Below are 21056 nucleotides of genomic sequence, written 5' to 3' on the forward strand. Positions count from 1 at the left end.
CGACAGCGGGACCATTACCACCAAGATCTAAATCAGACCCTAATGGATTACTTCCCATGAAACTCCCACCTGCAAGTGCAAGTGAGCTGCGCGGTGCTCCCTGTGGCAGCATTTGCTTTATTGTTAACCATTTTTGTGGAACCTCTCAGTTGCCCTTTCCCAATATCAACTAGCCTACATTCTGTGTAATATGAATGATATTGAATGTAGTTCACAATACGTTCAGAAAATAAATCAAGTGTGGTTCAAAGTCTTCAAAAACAATGGGTGAATGCAACTCTGCAGATAAAAACATAACTGTTAGAAATTGGATTTTTGGTTGGCAGTCAGGTTGCCCTCTGTCCAAGCAAGGACCCTCACTCTAGTCAGGGTAAGTCACACACAATCCAAAATCAGCCTGTGCCCACCCTCTGGTAGCTTGGCACGAGCAGTCAGGCTTAACTTAGAAGGCAATGTGCAAAGCATTTGTGCAATAAATCATACAATACCATAATATAACACCACAAAAATACACCACACAGTGTTTAGAAAAATATATAATATTTATCTGGGTATTTGCAGGTCAAAACGATCAAAGATGCAATATGAATTTGTAAAGATATCACTGAAAAGTGATATAAAGGCGGTCACTGCCATTTGCCCGCTCCGCGGTCAAAAGACCGTGGAGGCCATTCTGGCTTTCCCGCTGGGCCGGCGGGCGCCTGCCAAAGGAGCACCCGCCGGCCCAGCGGGAAAGGCCCTGCAACATAGAAGCCGGCACCGAATGGAGCCGGCGGTGTTGCAGGGGTGCGACGGGTGCAGTTGCACCCGTCGCGATTTTCACTGTCTGCTAAGCAGACAGTGAAAATCATGCTGGGGCCCTGTTAGGGGGCCCCTGCACTGCCCATGCCAGTGGCATGGGCAGTGCAGGGGCCCCCAGGGGCCCCACGACACCCGTTCCCGCCATCCTGTTCCTGGCGGTAAAAACCGCCAGAAACAGGGTGGTGGGAAGGGGGTAGCCCAGACAGGGGAAATCCGGCGGGAAACCGCCAGATCCCCTTTTCTGACCGCGGCTTTACCGCTGAGGTCAGAATGGGCAGGGAAGCACCGCCAGCCTGTTGGCGGTGCTTCCGTGGTCCTCCACCCTGGCGGTCGATGACCGCCAGGGTTGGAATGACCCCCAAAGTGTCTTAAGTCTTTAAAAAGCAAACAAGGTCTCTTTCAAGCGCAAAGTACATGGTTTCTGGTGGAAAATCTCCGCAAAGGGCCGCAGAAGAAGAGATACATGGAAAAATGGTGTGTGCGTCGATTTCTCCCCAGCACACACGGACTTGCATCGTTATTTTTCACACGGGGAGGTCGTGCGTCGTTTTCCGGCGCGCGGACAGTCTCTTTCTGTGGATCGCAGGGATTACCCGATGTCCCGGGTCTGTGCGTGGATTCTCCTGCTTGATTTCCGGCTGCGTGTCGTTCCGCGGGGTTGTGCGTCGAAATTTCGCTCTCACGGCAGGCGTTGCGTCGATTTCTCCTTGGAAGTCGGGCGCCGTTGTCCCTTGCGAGGCCGTGCGTCGAAGTTCCGGTCGTCCCGAATGCGTCGCGTTGATCAGCGTTGGTGTGCAGCGTTTTTCTTGCCGTGGAATAAGCTGTGCATCGAAAATTTCGGCGCACGAAGCGTCCAAGTGAAAAAGAGAAGTCTTTTTGGTCCTGAGACTTCAGGGAACAGGAGGCAAGCTCTATCCAAGCCCTTGGAGAGCACTTTTACAGCCAGACAAGAGTTCAGCAAGGCAGCAGGCCAACAGCAAGGCAGCAGCCCTTTGTAGAAAAGCAGACAGGTGAGTCCTTTGAGCAGCCAGGCAGTTCTTCTTGGCAGGATGTAGTTTCTGGTTCAGGTTTCTTCTCCAGCAAGTGTCTGATGAGGTAGGGCAGTGGCCCTGTTTTATACTAAGTTGTTCCTTTGAAGTGGGGGTGACTTCAAAGAGTGTCTAAGAAATGCACCAAGCCCCCTTTCAGTTCAATCCTGTCTGCCAGAGTCCCAGTAGGGGGTGTGGCAGTCCTTTGTGTGAGGGCAGGCCCTCCACCCTCCCAGCCCAGGAAGACCCATTCAAAATGCAGATGTATGCACGTGAGGCTGAGTACCCTGTGTTTGGGGTGTGTCTGAGTGAATGCACATGGAGCTGTCAACTAAACCTAGCCAGACGTGGATTGAAGGGCACAGAAAGATTTAAGTGCAAAGAAATGCTCACTTTCTAAAACTGCCATTTCTAGAATGGTAATATTAAATCCGACTTCATCAGTCAGCAGGATTTTATATTACCATTCTGGCCATACTAAATATGACCTTCCTGCTCCTTTCAGATCAGCAGCTGCCACTTCAACAGTGTATGAGGGCAGCCCCAATGTTAGCCTATAAAGGGAGCAGGCCTCACAGTAGTGTAAAAACGAATTTAGGAGTTTTACACTACCAAGACATATAACTACACAGGTACATGTCCTGCCTTTTACCCACACAGCACCCTGTCCTAGGGGTTACCTAGGGCACACATTAGGGGTGACTTATATGTAGAAAAAAGGGAGTTCTAGGCTTGGCAAGTACTTTTAAATGCAAAGTCGAAGTGGCAGTGAAACTGCACACACAGGCCTTGGAATGGCAGGCCTGAGACAAGGTTAAGGGGCTACTGAAGTGGGTGGCACAACCAGTGCTGCAGGCCCACTAGTAGCATTTAATCTACAGGCCCTAGGCACATATAGTGCACCCTACTAGGGACTTATAAGTAAATTAAATAGCCAAACATGGATAAACCAATCAATAGTACAATTTACACAGAGAGCATATGCACTTTAGCACTGGTTAGCAGTGGTAAAGTGCCCAGAGGTCAAAAGCCAACAACAACAGGTCAGAAAAAATAGGAGGAAGGAGGCAAAAAGTTTGGGGATGTCCCTGTCAAAAAGCCAGGTCCAACAATAACGTAGTTCAACAGAGTCAGTCATGAAACAATACCGCGTTTGAAGAATGTTCAAGTCCATGCAAACATGAATGTTGGCATTCTAACAGCAATCAGTCTGACTAAAGATATTGAGCTGATACAATGAAGAGGATTTTCCAGAGATGTTCACAGCACAATTCAGTCTTCAAAATGAGTGATATGTGAGCTGACAAAAAAGGGCATTGGGAAGCAAGGGTCTTTGGGGGTAAAGCATCTTGATATACTAGTTCAATGATGGCTGTCACTTCCCAGTTCACATTTGTTCTTGCTTGAGATGCGATTTTCAGTATGAGGACACCATCTTGGTTGAGGAAGTTTATAACATACAGTCACCATTTTGGCTTGCATATCACAAGTATAGAATGAAACTTAAATGTGCATTCAATATTAATTTTGTGAAATCAATATTTAAGATGCAAATGTTTTCAATGGCTAAATGTAAGGAACTATAAATATACCAAATGCCTACATCCATATACCTTGATTGGCCCTGTGATGAAACCTTTCCAACTTTGACAAGTAATACACATAGAACTGCAATTTCTGACAGTCCTTTGCCTTTTATTGCATAGTATTGTAATGCATTGTATTGTAGAATTTTACAGTGCATGATGATTTCCCAAAGGTCTTGTTGAGGTCCCAAAGTGGTTGTGTAAGAGGCTACTCCAATTCTTGCTGAGGACCTGAAGTGCTTACATGCAGCTTAGTAAGATACTAATCCACACGTGTGTAAATGGTAGAGTGTGAGTTTGTATTCTGGCCTATATAGGAAGAGTAGGGTGTCATACAGGATGTGCAGGAGGGCGCTCCAACTGTGATCGGCTTGCTATTCTAAAGCATGAAGTAAAGTAATGGGTTATAAGACAGTTGCAGATATTTATCTCCTTCTGAAAGGCCCGATAAAAAGTTACTTCATTTGGTATGTATGGTTGGTAGACGGTGGATTTGTAGTGAGGCCTAGGTTTTATCCCTGACATCCTGATAGGGACAATCATATTGCTGTGACCTTGTATCTTTGCTTGCATATGCAATTGGGCACAGAGAAGCATAGAACTGGGCTTGCAGATATTTTTTTTGTCTAGTTTGACCTGTGCCAGAGCTGATCTTGTGTTTAAGAACAGAAAGGTCTTTACTGCCTCTGAAGGTGGTTGTAGATGCTTCTTATTCTTGATGGAAAGAGCCTGGCAATGAAGGCCAAACAGAAGTGCTACCAGTGCATGACTTTCTGAATAAATTCATGGTCAACAACAAGGCTAATCTAAATCACAGACGACCAGTGCCTGAGCTGAGCAAAGATGGCTCTGGCAAGTTTGATTGTTTTGGGGAGATAAAATTAAATGTATCTGGCTATACTCATTGAATGCAGGGCTTTCAAGGAAGGAATGATAAAGGCATGCATGCACATGTGCAGAACTTGCAGAGCAGCCACCTTTTCAATTTACTGTGGTCTGTAGAGTAGGCAGATTAGAGTTCCTTGACACTGTTGGAAGACAGTGGCCTGATTGCAAACAGCCTGTGTGTTGTTCTAAGTGTTAGGTCTTGGATGCTGAGGGATGAGATATGTATTTGTCATTGGATTTTTTCAGGGGGTAATTTTCAAGGTTCCTGGCTTTGGAGATATAGAGGCTGGTCGATGCATCATAGAATTCTTGTGAATGGGCAATGGCGAATGAGGCTTCTAGAATTCAGCAATGTCTTTGTGTGCTTCCTTTGATAAGGATGGTGCCTAAAGATGCAACAAGTGTAATGGGGCCTTTTCATCTCCAGGTTAGCCCATCTTAAAATATTATGGAAGACCAATGGACAAATACCCTGCCAGTACTGTTGTTAGCTTCTTTCCTCTGGCTTTTTGCATGCACCATTTCAGTAGGATCAGCTGGTCATTAGCTGATGTTTTGTATTTGATAAGATCTTGACAGAGATCAATTAGTTGAATGCATTTAAGAGCTAGAGGTTGGACTTCCAAACTAATATTATGGTTTAAATTGGCATCATAAATGCCACTTTAAATAGAGAGCTTTGAGGTTGTTTCTTCCATGGTCTGACATGGTTCTTATTCTTATTGTTCATAGAGATGACGCACATGGACTGTGAGGAAAGAGTGAGGTTGAAGTTGATGTTTTTGTCACTTTTTATGACTGGTTGATTCTTGTCATGTTGATGTGTCTTTACGGAGCAAAATTTGCATTGAACGTGCATCCCACTTGCCTGCATGGGATCAGAAACAAATTGGTGGAAATTCATGACTTCTAATTTGAAAGGGGTGTGCTGGTTTGATGGTGGTCTAATATGTCAGGTGTCAGTCTGTACCTGATGACAGGGGCTATGAGTACCATGAACCAACTCTATCTTTGCCATTCAGGAAACTATAGCATGAAAAATCTAATTAAGGTCAATGCGTATTCTGCTGTTGATTGGATGATGAAGATAAGAAGGGGAGGGATGTGTTCATTTGACTGCAGCTTGCCCTGATTAAAACACATCATGATAGCAAGGAATGATATGAAAATAAAGAAACCTTATGCCAAAAAAAGTATTACCAATTTTCTATTATACAGACATGTTTGCCCCATTTTTATTTTCTTCGCTATTGATCCTTTTGAAGTAAGATACCCCAAACTCCTTCTCCACCACACTGCCTTCTGAAAGTCCAAAGTCAACCATTACTTTCCCATTTGCACAATTCATGGTTGTGGTTTCCACAGTTATTTTTCGTGGTAGTCGGTTTCTTGGTTGAAGAGTCAAGATTTTCACATAATGCTGTTAGCAATGAAGAGCAGGCGGATTTAGTCCCATCAAGGACAACGTAGAGTCCCATGTAAGAACTGGGAATGAGCGGCACAGAGGCACCTCACAAACACCTTTCAGGGAGATGTCCAAACGTGATAAGCCCTGACACAGAAGAGGATACAGACAGTGACAATGCTCAGTCATGCTATGGAAGGCGATCAGGACCAACATGGAAATAGGTTCATTACAATGTTGCAAACAAAAAAGAGTCTGATTTCAGTTAAATGCAAGTGATATGGCTAATTGCATTCTTTCCATAAGTCTTTGGGAGACCGAGTCTAGCAGGAGTGTGCAGCAAATCATGATTCCCAGTATTCCAGTTAGAGTGAAATTGCATGTACATGTGAGGCATTGAGAGACACACACAGATCTTGAACACACTCCTAGGAGTTCACATCAGAGTCTGCTGCCATTGATGGAAATCCATGAAGTTATGCATCTGCAACATCATAATAAAATGGGGAAACAACCTTTACAACACGGTCATTACCGCGCAAAACCTTTACCAAGCATCCATTCCTACGCAATGCCTTTCCCATGCAAGTCATTACCATGCATATGCCTTTACCATGCATGCCTTTGCCACGAAATAGTAAGTTTATGCCAAGTAAGACTACATTTTACCTACTGGCAGTCACCAGTAGGTAGTTATAGTTAGGACCTAGTTTCCATAAGTAAAGTGTTTTTTTGTTTTGCTAATAACTTTGGTGCGGTTTGATGAATCTTCACAAATTTTTCAAAACTACTTTGCCACTCACTTCAGCTGCTGTCTGGAAACTTTCAGTGTGATTCAACAAGTAGGGCCTAGAAGAAGAGGGGGGTCGCAAAATATGTTTTCTCTATGCAATTCCCATAGGGACTTTAGACAAGACTACAGCCCAAACTGCTGAACGTAATTAAACCAAATTTGGTAGAATGCTGGATCTTGGTCCAGAAAGATCTCTTTTTGTAATCTGGTGTAAATCTGCTCAGTAGTTTTGGAGTTATTAAAGAAAAAATATTTATGCATACCTAGAGATGCAGATCCACTGCGGATGCACGTGCCGAGAGCAATGACGTGATCGGCTGGCCGCAACCTGAGGGAAACGTTGTGGCGGCCATTTTGTGTATCGGGATTTAGTCCCGGGGAGGCGGGAATAAAAGGTAAAAGGGACAGACGGGGTCAGGATAGAAGTACTATGACACCTTGGGACTGACGGAAGGGTCTGTAAGGAACCGTAAATGGGCAAGAAATTGCCCACAAATGTTTCTTTTTTTTTTGGTGCGAGTGAGGATCCGTGGATACTCTGTGGTGCTCAGCATGGTGGCCATGTGAATCCACGTCAGATCTGTGGATCCAGACCCCAATTAAAAAAACATACCCCACTCACACACACATCCACAGAACAACTACCACACCCAGTCACAAACCCACACAGCCACTCACACACCCACTCATACACCCACTCACACACCCACTTACACACCCATACAACCACTCACACGCCCACTCATACACTCATACAGCCACTCACACACCCAGTCACAGACCCACAAAATTACTCACACACTCACTCACAGACCCACACAGCTGCTCTCACATGCACTCACACACCTACTCATACACTCACAAACCCACTTACACACCCACACACACCCAGCCACATCACACACCTACTTACAGACCCACAGTGTGGGGTTGGCTGCATGGGGGGTTTGCCGCAGGGCCAGGCATTGTGGCCAACAGCCCACCATGCACAGCCAAAGACTGTGCGCAGCCTGGGGTAACCTGCATGTGGGGGGTTGGCCGCCATGCCTGCGCGGTAGTTGGATTAACATATGGTAATTAAATATTTACATTTATAAAACCTATAAATTCACTAACAAAAGGTTACAGGAACATTGTAGTTAGGTGCAGATATCTCAAGAAACTATAATTTGTGCCCTAAGGTAACTATAACTTGTGCCCTCGCCATGCACATCTAATTACCCCACATATTATATAAGTCATGATGTCTTCTATTGCATAATTGATTATATCACTGCAACATTTGCAATAAAATTATTGATGAGAATACTGTGCATGACTGGGGTCCTTTACCTACAAGTACATGAATGCAAAGTGGAATCCACGAGTGGATGAGGCACTCACAACTAACATGGAATGGCCTCTATAAAGAGACGTTCTTACAGGATTCCCCAGTCTTCTCTCTATCTCCCTCCACCTCCATACAGCAGAAGCCCCCCTGCCTGCTAAGATGCCCAAAGCCAGGAGTGACGAGTAACTCATCCTGATTTTGTTGGTTTCTTTGTATTCCGTAACACACAGTCCTATATGAAGTATGGATGAAATAAAATCCCAGGCAACAGGATGAAAAGGGGAATTGCATGCAGTGTGAGGTGCCCAAGCTCTCTCCTTTCTGATACATTGGCACTGAGTTATCCACAGGGCTCCCAGATACACCTATTCAGATGTTTATTGTGTTGATCTGCAAGTACCATAAGCGTCTGGAGTTTCAAAACAATATCGAATCACCTACATAGCCCCCCAAAGTGCACCTTAAAACTGATTGACAGTGAAACCTGGCAGCAAAGTACTTGGATATTCACAAAGCTCTTAGACCTCACCTCTATCCTGACATGCACAATGTCCAGCCATAAATAATTACTGGTGTATCCACAGAGCTCTCACAAAGCACCTCTGTTTTGACTTGCATTGTGTGCAAGTATGACAAATGCTGGTATATTCACAGCGATCTTAAAATGCAATTGGCACATTATAATTCATCAGGTGATTAAAGCAAGACACTCAATGCTGCAGACGTGTTCAACGTGAAGGACCACTACTTGAATTTCCACAGGGGCTAATTAGATGTTCATCCTTCTGAGGTCGATGAGATTGGTACCTCTGAGTACTGTAGAAGTACAATACGTCATAAACTACACTGAGATAGTCATTGACAATGTAATATACTGTCGTTCATGTTATCCCTATACCCAGCTGCTTGTCTAAGCCATTGTTTAGAAGTAGTTAACAAAGGTCTTGAAAGGTAAGTAGGCATTTTGCTCTCTTGGGGGTTGTGCAAAACAAGTTTGTGATAGGTTAGTAATATGTAAATGTGTTAAAATAATACTTTTTCATAGCGGAGACTTTTACCACTTTTAAGCATTTTAAATAACAGATGTCACTATCACCCGATGTAATGTTACTCAATTACTGACCACAGAATGATGGAGGGCTAATTCTGCCTTCCAGGGATTTGAATTTGTGGCTGGCATATCGTGCCATATGTGAGCAGCAGGCATTTAACTGATCCAACGTGCCAGCTGAAGCTAAAAGAAACTGTGTATCTTGCAAGATATGGAGCTCAACACCAATTAGAACAAAATAACCTGTAGGTCACTGGTTTCTTTGTTAATTTGTGTTGCTTGCTGTGTTATTGCAGCTGTTACAGAGATGTGCATCGCAAAGGTTTCAACTAAAGATCCTGGTAAGGCAGCAAGTCAGGTTAAAGACCTGCTGTTGTTATCTGTGAGGAATGTGTGTGTTTTACGTGCACGTGTATGCGTGCATGTGCGTGTGTGCACGAACGTATGTAACTGGCAGGTTACATGTCCCCACCATAATAAGTAAGATAGTGCAGGAGGTTAATGTGTCTAATGCCAGATCTAGTTTACCCCACGTGTCACGGTTTTAATTCCAGAGTGAAAGTGACTGCTGCGCTGTCACCGATTTCTAATTATTATGATTGATTTCTAATCATTAGGACTCATGACCCATGACCTCAGATGGTGGGATAATATATCTCACTATCACTAATTTGTTATGTTGGGAGCTAATACTTATATTGTGGATCATGGTGTTTTTAAATACTTGCAAAGCTGGCACACGCGCACTCACTCACAATGTCAACTATTACGCCATTCAGCAATGATGTACAAAGATCTGAATCCTGCCTGGAAGCGTGCAAAATTCACACACCTTGTGATGAACTACAAAAGTATGAGTGTAAATGCTCACCCTTTCTCATTACTTCCCATGTGTTCTTTGTATAAACACCTTAGGTCATTGCTGTTGGAGTGGGCCATTATTCGTAGCTACGGGCCACTATGCCGGACTGAAGCGCACCCTGCCCATGATGAAGCTGGACTTTACCACCACGAAGTGACGTTCACTTCAGCGAACCAAGATGTGAGGTATCATATGTGGGGCAGTGATATCCTTTTAGAGATTGACATAAAATATAACACAGGGCCCTATTCACATATATTAACTCATATTAAAGTGTTAGGGATTCTGTACATATTTACATTTCTAATAATTCTCTAAGCTATTTTTTATAATTACCATACTTGCGTGTCATACTTTACAACGTAATGAAGACTTGTGACCATGTAACTGTGGGAGTCATTTACGTCTCGGAACCATAGCATATGGCGTAGGTTGCATAAGTATCCAGTAGGCTTGGATCCGTCGCAATAATTACTGGTTCCCCATGTCTTAGCCCCTAGAGGTTCAGTGACACCTCAGTACATCTTTCCAGCTCTGCAGATCTATGTGCGATGCACACAGGTGCAGACAGAGATCTAACCAGGCAGTCAAACTCTCTTTTAGCTCACGAAAATACGTGTCTTCTTGGACCCTGCAGTTGACAAGTTCTAATCCCAGTAAGGCAACACAGAAGTTTATCATGCAGCACAGATATCTGTAAAACTTGCAGGTCACAGGTTTGCATTTCTGCATGACCACGTCGAACCCTTTTAAGGCCAAAAAAATGAATACATTAAAACATGGTAATGCTTTTCTTTACTGCTTTCAAGTTCAGGAGTGATGGATTTTTAAAAAGCATACAAAGGTGCCAAATTCTGGCGTTAAATTCAAGTTCTCCCTTAAAGAGGAGCAGTTGTTAAATATTAACAAACATATGAAGGGCATTGGCAAAATTATATTGTTCCACGAATAATATGCAGCTGGACTGATGCCACAACTTGAACGGCTTTATAAAGCATCATTGGAAGTGGGCTCATTGCCACCCATCATGAGCCAGGCGCCAGTCACTTCTCTGTTGAACCCGGGCCGAGACCTGGAAGGTATGTCCTCTTATAGCCCTTTGCCCTAAACATTATTAAATATAAGATCGTAAATAAACTGCTGGCATGGCGTCTGCTCCCTCTGCTTCCACACTTAATAAACGCAGACCAATGTGGTTATGTGCCGCATCGTAACACTTCACTTAAAATGTCGCTAATATCAGATCATGAATGCTGCGTATGGTCAGTATCCAGCGGCCGGTTGTCTCTCCCTGAACCTACAATGAGCATTCAGCACGTTTGGGGGGGATTTTATGTTCACTGCCTTCTTCCGGTTCAACATCCACCTTACCTACATATGCTGGGTTAAACTGTTATACACTATCCCCACCACATGGGCCAAGATGGGGTCAAATCAAATCATTAACATTTATAAAGCGCGCTACTCACCCGTGCGGGTCTCAAGGCGCTAGGGGAAAGGGGGGGGTTACTGCTGCTCGAAAAGCCAGGTTTTTAGGAGTCTCCGGAATGCAGAGTGGTCCTGGGTGGTCCTGAGGCTGGTGGGGAGGGAGTTCCAGGTCTTGGCTGCCAGGAAGGAGAAAGACCTCCCACCTGCCGTGGAGCGGCAGATGCGAGGGACGGCAGCGAGCGCGAGGCCAGAGGAACGGAGGAGGCGGGTGGGGACGTAGAAGCTGAGGCGTCGGTTGAGGTATTCCGGTCCCTTGTTGTGGAGGGCTTTGTGTGCGTGGGTGAGAAGTCGAAAGGTGATCCTTTTGCTGACTGGGAGCCAATGCAGGTGTCTCAGGTGTGCAGAGATGTGGCTGTTGCGGGGTACGTCGAGGATGAGGCGGGCCAAGGCGTTTTGAATGTGTTGCAGGCGATTTTGGAGTTTGGTGGTGGTCCCAGCGTAGAGGGTGTTGCCGTAGTCCAGGCGGCTCGTGACGAGGGCGTGGGTCACGGTTTTTCTAGTGTCGGCGGGGATCCAGCGGAAGATCTTGCGGAGCATGCAGAGGGTGAGGAAGCAGGCGGAGGACACGGCGTTGACTTGCTTGGTCATGGTGAGAAGGGGGTCCAAGATGAAGCCGAGGTTGCGGGCGTGGTCTGTGGGGGTCGGTGCGGTGCCGAGGGCCGTGGGCCACCAGGAGTCGTCCCAGGCAGACGGGGTGTTGCCGAGGATGAGGACTTCCGTTTTGTCAGAGTTCAGCTTTAGGCGGCTGAGCCTCATCCAATCTGCGACGTCCTTCATACCCTCTTGTAGGTTGGTCTTGGCGCTGGCGGGGTCCTTGGTGAGGGAGAGTATAAGTTGGGTGTCGTCGGCGTAGGAGGTGATGATGATGTCATGCTTGCGTACGATGTTGGCGAGGGGGCTCATGTAGACATTGAAGAGTGTTGGGCTGAGCGATGAGCCTTGAGGTACGCCGCAGATGATCTCGGTGGGGTCTGAGCAAAACGGTGGGAGGTAAACTCTTTGGGAACGGTTTGAGAGGAAGGAGGCGATCCAGTCCAGGGCCTGGCCTTGGATCCCGGTGGAGCGGAGGCGGGTGATTAGGGTGCGGTGACAGACGGTGTCGAAGGCCGCCGAGAGGTCGAGGAGGATGAGGGCGATTGTTTCACTGTTGTCCATCAGGGTTCTGATGTCGTCTGTGACTGAGATGAGGGCGGTTTCCGTGCTGTGGTTGGTTCGGAATCCGGTTTGTGAAGGGTCGAGCAGGTTGTTGTTTTCCAGGAAGGTGGTCAGCTGTTTGTTGACGGTCTTCTCTATTACCTTGGCTGGGAAAGGCAGGAGAGAGATGGGGCGGAAGTTTTTCAGGTGGTCGCATATCTCAGGGGTCGCATATCTTCTTGACATAGCTCGTATTCTGTGGATACAAATTGGGCTTTCAGCTCTCACCGCTAATATTTGTATTGGCGTTGGAGCCCTGGACCCACTACTCATGCCATATCGTATGTCGATGGCATGATCTTATACGTCTGCAATCTGACACCTGTATCCAGGGTGCTTCACTCGTTTGTCAACTTGTCCAGCCTCCGGGTAAATTATGGCAAGTCCCACACCTTTTCCTTCACAGATACCACTGTAGAGACCACTCTTCCTTTCGGTCCTGACAGTATACAGATGGCCTGCCAAACATTTAGCTACTTAGGCATATAGATATATAAATATATTGAAACACTAAAGATTTGTTGAATGGTATCATCATGAAAACTATAATCTCACTGAAATCTTAAATTGAATTCCGAGTCACCCTGCCCCTGTCAGTCACAGGACGGCTCACTCTAGCCAAAATGATCAAGTTGCACCGTCTGTTGTATCATTTTGTTAATCTACCTGTAGTTATTCCTGTACCATTCTTCAAGCTAATTAACTCCTTATTAATTGACCTGATGTGGGGCCCATGTAGGTACAGAGTTTACCTATCCAAGATATAGTTGCTGCTTGGTAATGGTGGTATAGGCACCTCAGACTTCAAGGCCTATTGCTTGGCAGGCAACTGCAGTGGCTGTCCTACTGGCTAGCAGGCCATAATCTCACTGAAACTGGAGATACACTGCACATGCTTAAACTAGGTAAACTACACCACTTGCTCTTCCCAGGGATAAGGCCACCTTCTCCGCAACCCCTTCTGCTCATCATAGCTCTTAAATATTGGAATACCCCCACGAGTGACAAGTCGCACTCTACAAATATCTAATTGATTGAAGAATGCTCTACCTTACACGGACTCACTCCCACACCATGCCCCATGGTATCCCCCTCAGAGGCCTATCCACCTCGCTGGGTACACTAATAGCAAATAGATTATTGCCCTGGGAGCAGGCCGGATCATGGCAGGCAGCTCTCTTTGCGGACCAAAATCTAATATCTCACCAGGAATTTAATCAGACTCATGATCTACAGGAGATGCTCTTTTTGGTGCATGCTAGCATCCTTAGATATGTTCGAGAACACGGGTTGCCACTCAGATTCAAACCTGCTACTTACAAATGTATTCAAGCGATACATGGCCAGCGCCTAATTAAATGGTTATACTGGGGTTTATGCTCACACCTTGCTGCCTCCCTGACCACCCAGCGCGCCAGGTGCGAAAAGGACCTCTCCAGCGTTCTACATCACAAATAATGGAACTTTTTCATTGAACACCTCAGTAGGGTTTCCCACAACCCCCACTTTAAATTTATACAACTCTACATAGAGCTTACCTCACATCATGAAAAATCCATCCCATGTTTCCCACTGTCTCCTACAATTGCCCCCATTGCCAAGCGCAAGGCACAGATTTATGACACATGCCATGGGCCTGTCCCTTACTGTCTACTTATTGGGCAGCCATTCAGAGCGCCTTGGCAGACCTGACTAGGTCTGACTACTGGGGCACCACTGAACACTGTCTACTTGGGGTATACTGTAGGCCTAAAGGCTCCAAGGTTATGGCATGTTTTATCGGTCTAGCACTCTTATTGGCAAAACGCCTATTGACGAGATTGTGAAAGTCCCACACGCACCCCGTGTCGTTCAATAGAAAGAGGATGTGGTGGATGGAGCAGGGCTGAGAGTTACACCTTGCGTAGGGAAGAATACTGTGGCCTGGGTAAAGCCCCTTTGCAATGGTGTGGGATGATATCCTTGAATCCTTTGAGTCTCAGGAGGGGAGCACTAGATAGACTACTTACGATTTCACTGCAGGTACCAATCAACCTGATTTACATGCACAACGCCCCCGGGACTTCCCTCTCCTCCTGTTATGCGGCACTTGTTGGCAATCACAAGTAGGCCACTGGCATTCTCTGCCTTATTCCGTTACTCATTGTTTGTTTAATGTGTTTTAGTAAAACATCGCGACATCTAGACTACGTTCCTCGTTTTGATTGCTAGCATGTGTTCCACTCCCTCTCAAGTGTCTTTATTCAGTTACACAAACACTCCCAAGACACAGTTTAATGTGACGGTTTGCGGAGGGCGGGGGTTTCATGTAACATTTGCTTTATTGTGTGTCATCTATGCGGTAAAATGGTCTATTCTCCGCCATAGGAGACTACCCTACGACCAACTGTTTTACATGCCGTTACTTCGACCATCTCGGTAAACGATTTTTATAGAAGGCATAATATTTCTGTCAAATGCATGACCTTTTGCCTGGGGAATACACCTCTTATTGTGACATGTATGCTTTGTTTGTGACTCAACAAAATTCAATACATTTGGGTTAAAAAAAGACGAAGAAGTACACTTCAAATGTTTGGAGGTAGGTGGGCACACTCCTATATGTTGTCATGATCTGTACTAAGAACCTGAATTAACCTTTCTACGTTTATTGAACGAGTGAGCATAATACAGTGAAGGTCACTGGAATCATGCGGTAGGGGAGCACCAAATTAAGTGGCAGAGATGACTAAATTATGTTGCAAGAAAAAGGATGCTGCACATTTTTTGATAGTATTACACCATTATTTTGCATTTTTTTACATATTGTAATACTGCCTGGGCAAATATTTCACCTTATTAGTAGCAGTTTATCAACTAAATATATAAATAAGTCACCGGAAGCACACCAGTCAACCTTTGCAAAGGGCCTTTTACTGCACAGGAACACATATCGTCACGTTTTTAGTAAATTTTTATCCGTCTGAGCTAGAAACATTTTTATTTTGTTAAAATCTGCAGATTATGCTGCAGATGATGGGTTATGTGGCAAATGCGGTAAATCCCTAATTGTGAAAAAAAGTTGCTGCTGAAGAATCACATAATTCTAGTGTCTCTGAATATTGTACCCCATTAGTTTTACATGTGTTCCAGAGAAGTTTGGCGGTGCCCTCAAAATGTTGATGCTAACTGATGTATGGCTTTGCATCTCTGTACGACACTCTACACATAAGGGACTCTAACTCAGAATTACAAACTACAATCCCCATGAAGCCAGAAAAAGTTGACTGTATTTTGAAAATATCAGCTTATTTTGAAGATATCAAGCATAAATAAATTTTATATAGTCCAGAGTATCATTGCTAAGCAATCAAGAAGCCTTATCCATAACCTTTAAAAGCTTGGCGAATGTTTTTCCCTTGGAAGCTCAAGAGAAAGTTTGAAACTGAATACAGGAAAGTATGTCAAGATATTATGTCACATTTAAAAAAAACTTTATTTAGGTAAAAGTGCTTTTCAAAGAAAATCTTGATGGAATTCTACAATTCTGTATTCCTCAATATAGAGACTGTGGATTCTTCGTGACATATATATATATATATATATATATATATATATATATATATATATATATATATATATATGTATATATATATATATATGAATATATATATCACAAATATATATATATATGAATATATATATATCACAAATATATATAAGCATATATAACTATATATATATATGTATAGTGGTCAATGCTCAAAAGAGTAGTTAATTAGTGAGAATACAAACAATACAATTATAACAATTGTGTGTAAACACATGTCCATAACGAATCTCATGGAAACTTCATGTTTCAGTTCAGGGAATGACCAGATTCACCAATATCCCAAAGAGCCTGATGTTTAAGAATATTCTGCAGGTATGCCATAGATTTATAGGGAGAGTAAGAGATTACTATTTATAACATGAAATTAAAGGTGTCATTTTTTTGGTACATGACCCATTATGACAGAGTGAAGGGTGAGAGTGGTGATATCCAGTGTCTCTGGTTTCTGTTTTGCCCCGTTCATCTTTCCCCCGGTCTACTGCTAACCATCATAATCCTATTGTGAATGGTTGACCGACATTACTGCGAAGTGCAGAACTGTTATCCTCTTGTTGGATCCCAAAATCAGGGTAGTGCATTCTGACATCATAAAATGGTGCTTCTGATCTTGGGTGACGTATGACCACTTCTAAATGCAAGTTGTGACAGGCAGCTGACAATGCATACATTAGATGTTTATTTTCAATCACTGCTATACTTGTACGTTTTAGAGTTGAGTTCTTAATTTTTCTGTTTATCCGCTTTTATCAGTTTTGGGGGTGGTTGGGTCGATGAAGTGTGCTTTTGTCATGATTTTAGACTATCTCAATCCTTTACTAGATGTGTGAAGATTGAATTTAGGTGTCATTCAGTTCCATGGGTTTTTGTCTTTAATTGATGACCTGGTGTGCCAGGATGAGTGTGCTTGGTCATGCAATCCTGATAGCAATCACACCATTCAGGCTACCTTTCCATTTGGAGAAAACTTTCATCGCCACCACCAGCCACCAACCCTATTTACACAATACAATGTTTACTTTTCATCAACCATTCAGTTTTCTGTGAAGCGTTTTCTTGTCTGCGTCCCGTCATTCACAAGCTACATTTCACAGTTTCTTTGGTTTTGTTTGCCAGACCCCTAGTCTCCTTGTTTAGCAGATAAATATTAGCTTAATACCGATGGCATATTACTATATCGAAGAAAACATAGGGATGCATGTATAATAGTAACGTTTACACAAGTGAGCTCTATAGCAACACTCACAGATTTACAGGGCAGAGACATTTGGAGTCTTAGGGTGCTTTCCTGCCAACGTCACAAGATTAGCCCAGGCCCAGGGCAACCTGAGGAAGTGATGTCATTCCTCTGGGACTCAGCACAGAAAGGAACGGAGGATTGGCTGTACCTTTAATAAAGCTAGGTGCCCAGGATCCTTGAATGATGAAGGAACTCACAGGGTTCCTTCAAAACTCAGTGAAGCAACGTGGACCAGTCGCCTTAATAAATCATTAACCACTTCGCTGCCAGGCCTTTTCCCCTCCTGTGCCGAGCATTTTTTTGGTTATTTTTTCCCAACATCCTAGGGATTCTAGAGGTACCCAAAGTTTGTGGGTTCCCTTGGAGGAGACCAAGAAATTAGCCAAATACAGCAAATATTTCGGTTAAAAAAAAAAAAGAAATGGGAAAAAAAGTCTGCAGAAGAAGGCTTGTGGTTTTTCCCCAGAAAAGTGCATCAACAAAGGGTTTGTGGTGCTAAAATCACCATCTTCCCATCTTTCAGGAGCAGGCAGACTTGAATCAGAAAACCACATTTTTCAACACAATTTTGGCATTTTACTGGGACATACCCCATTTTTACTATTTTTTGTGCTTTGAGCCTCCTTCCAGTTAGTGACAGAAATGGGTGGGAACCAGTGCTGGATCCCAGAAAGCTAAACATTTCTGTAAAGTAGACAAAATTCTGAATTTAGCAAGGGGTAATTTGTGTCGATCCTACAAGGGTTTCCTACAGAAAATAACAGCTGAAATAAAAAAATATTGAAATTGAGGTGAAAAAAACAGCAATTTTCCTCCACGTTTTACTCCGTAACGTTTTCCTGTAATGTCATATTTTCAAAAGCAATATACCGTTAGGTCTGCTAGACTTTTCTGGTTGCGGGGATATATAGGGCTTGTAGGTTCATCAAAAACTCTAGGTACCCAGAGCTGCACCTTGAAAATGGGTTTTCATTGTATACCGGGCATACAGGAATTCATTTGGTGAAACATAAAAAGTGAGAAATAGGTATCAAGAAAACCTTTGTATTTCCAACATGGGCACAAGATAAGGTGTTGAGAAGCAGTGATTATTTGCACACCTCTGAATTCTGGGGTGCCCATACTAGCATGTGAATTACAGGGCATTTCTCAAATAGACGTCTTTGTTACACACTGTCTTACATTTGAAAGGAAAACATGTAGAGAAAGACAAGGGGCAATAACACTTGTTTTGCTATTCTGTGTTCCCTCAAGTCTCCTGATAAAAATGGTACCTCACTTGCGTGGGTAGGCCTAATGCTCGCGACAGGAAACGCAACATGGACACATCACATTTTTAATTGAAATCTGACGTGTTTCCTGCAAAGTGCCTAGCTGTAGATTTTGGCCTCTAGCTCAGTCAGCACCGAGGGAAACCCACCAAACCTGTGCATTTTTGAAAACTAGATACCTAGGGGAATCCAAGATGGGGTGACTTGAGGGGCTCTCACCAGGTTCTGTTACCCAGAATCCTTTGCAAATCTAAAAATGTGGGCAAAAAAACACTTTTTCCTCACATATCAATGACAGAAAGTTCTGGAATCTGAGAGGAGCCACAAATTTCCTTTCACCCAACATTCCCCCAAGTCTCCTGATAAAAATGGTACCTCACTTGTGTAGGTAGGCCTAGCGCCCGCGACAGGAAATGCCCCAAAACACAACGTGGACTCGTCACATTTTCCGAAAGAAAACAGACAGTTTTTTTGCTAAGTGCCTACCTGTGGATTTCGACCTCTAGCTCAGTCGGCACCTAGGGAAACCTACCAAACCTGCACATTTTTTAAAACTAGACACCGAGGGGAATCCAAGATGGGGTGACTTGTGGGGCTCTTACCAGGTTCTGTTGCCCAGAATCTTTTGCAAACCTCAAAATTTGGCTAATAAAATACTTTTTCCTCACATTTTGGTGACAGAAAGTTCTGGAATCGGAAAGGAGCCACAAATTTCATGACACCCAGCATTACCCCAAGTCTCCTGATAAAAAGGGTACCTCACTTTTGTGGGTAGGCCTACTGCCCGCGAAAGTAAATGCTTGCCCCAAAACACTATCTGGACGCATTAAAATTATCAAATACAAAACTACCTGTTTTTGTGTGGGGGGGATCACCTGCGTTTTTGGTCCTGGGCAGCCATCTAGGGAAACCTACCAAACCCAGACATTTCTGAAAACTAGACACCCAAGGGAGTCCAGGGAGGTGTGACTTGCGTGGATCCACCAATGTTTTCTTACCAAGAATCCTCAGCAAACCTCAAATTTTGCTAAAAAAAATTAAATGTTTCTCACATTTCTGTGTGGGATCACTGCACTGGGACAAATTTCCTACTACCCAACCTCCGTCTCCCGGTAAAAATGATACCTCACTTGTATAGGTGGGCCAAGTGCTTGTGACAGGGAAGAGCCAAAAACATGTCGAAATTGAGGGGGAACCAAAGCGGATCTAAAAGGACAGTTTGAAAAAAATCATTTTTAGGCTGACAAGTGCAGCAGAATTTTTATTGGTACAGATGAGACAATGTTGGCTGGTAGGAATTTTGCGGACTCCTCATATTCCGGAAGGTTCCATCATAAAAATGTGGGAAAAATGTGTGATTTCCTGCAAAGTTGGAGCTTTGCAGGGCATTGTGGGTAAGAAAATGGTGCGGGATGCATGTGAAGCACACCACCCTGGAATCACCCAGATGTTTAGTTTTCAGATGTGTCTAGGCCTCGTAACTTTTTCAACATTGCAGTGTCCCAAAGTCCATAAAGTGCAACCCTCATGATTCCAAGTGGGACGATTTTGAGAGTTAGCCAAGCTATCATGGCCCAAATGTAAAACCCAAACCCAAAATAATCAAATGTCCTCTTGCTTGCCATGGGATAAGATGTTTTAGTGTGCGGGGGAAGAGCTGAAAGACTGTTACCCCCTTCAGTTTGGGTGGGGGCATAACCAGGCCCACACTGGTTGGTAGTCACCACCCCACTATTTTTCATTTTTTTTAAATTCCCTGTGTCTAGTAGACTTTCAGCCCCCCCGGGGTGTGGATCGGGGGTAATTGACCCATCTGCCCACTGGTGGGCAGAACAACATTGGCCCCATTTATTTGGGGTATGGCTTACCCCCAACCTCTTATTTTGAAAAAATAATCTTCCCTGGTCTCTGGTGGGCTTTCTGCCCGGCCTTCCAAAAATAGGCCAATCAGCCCCCAAGGGGAGCAGATATGGCCAACAGTAATGTGCCCCCATGGGGAGCGACCCTTGCCAAAGGGGCTGCCCCCCCCAAACAAAACACACACATACACGCACATCAATCCCTGGTGCCTAAGTGGTTTCTGCCCCCCCCCCCGGGGGGCAAATATAGGCCGATCTGCCCCCAAGGGGAGCAGAAATGGCCATAAAATAAATTTGCCTCCCATGGGAACGACACTTGCCTAAGGGGTCGCTCCCCTTGCGTTAAATTGACGCAAAAAAATAAAGATCCCTGGTGTCTAGTGGCTTCACGATCTGGCCGCTAAAATTCTCTGAGACTTCAAAGGTAAAGAAATTCCTTTCCTTCCCTTTGAAGCCTCTCAGGCCCCCATCACATGATCAGAAGAGAAATGCAAAGCGCGATGGGAGGCGGCCTCTGATGAGGGCAGCGCGTAATCGCGCGCTGACGTCATCAGACGTTGCTGGGGGGGTCGGAGGTGGCAGCGAAGGGCTTCCCCTTCCATCCCGGCCCTGGGGGGGCAGGAGGGAAGCCCACAGAGGGAGTGCTAGCGCTCCCTCTGAGCGCCGGTGCC

This window comes from Pleurodeles waltl, chromosome 8, assembly GCF_031143425.1.
Source record: "Pleurodeles waltl isolate 20211129_DDA chromosome 8, aPleWal1.hap1.20221129, whole genome shotgun sequence".
Classification (NCBI taxonomy): Eukaryota; Metazoa; Chordata; class Amphibia; order Caudata; family Salamandridae; genus Pleurodeles; species Pleurodeles waltl.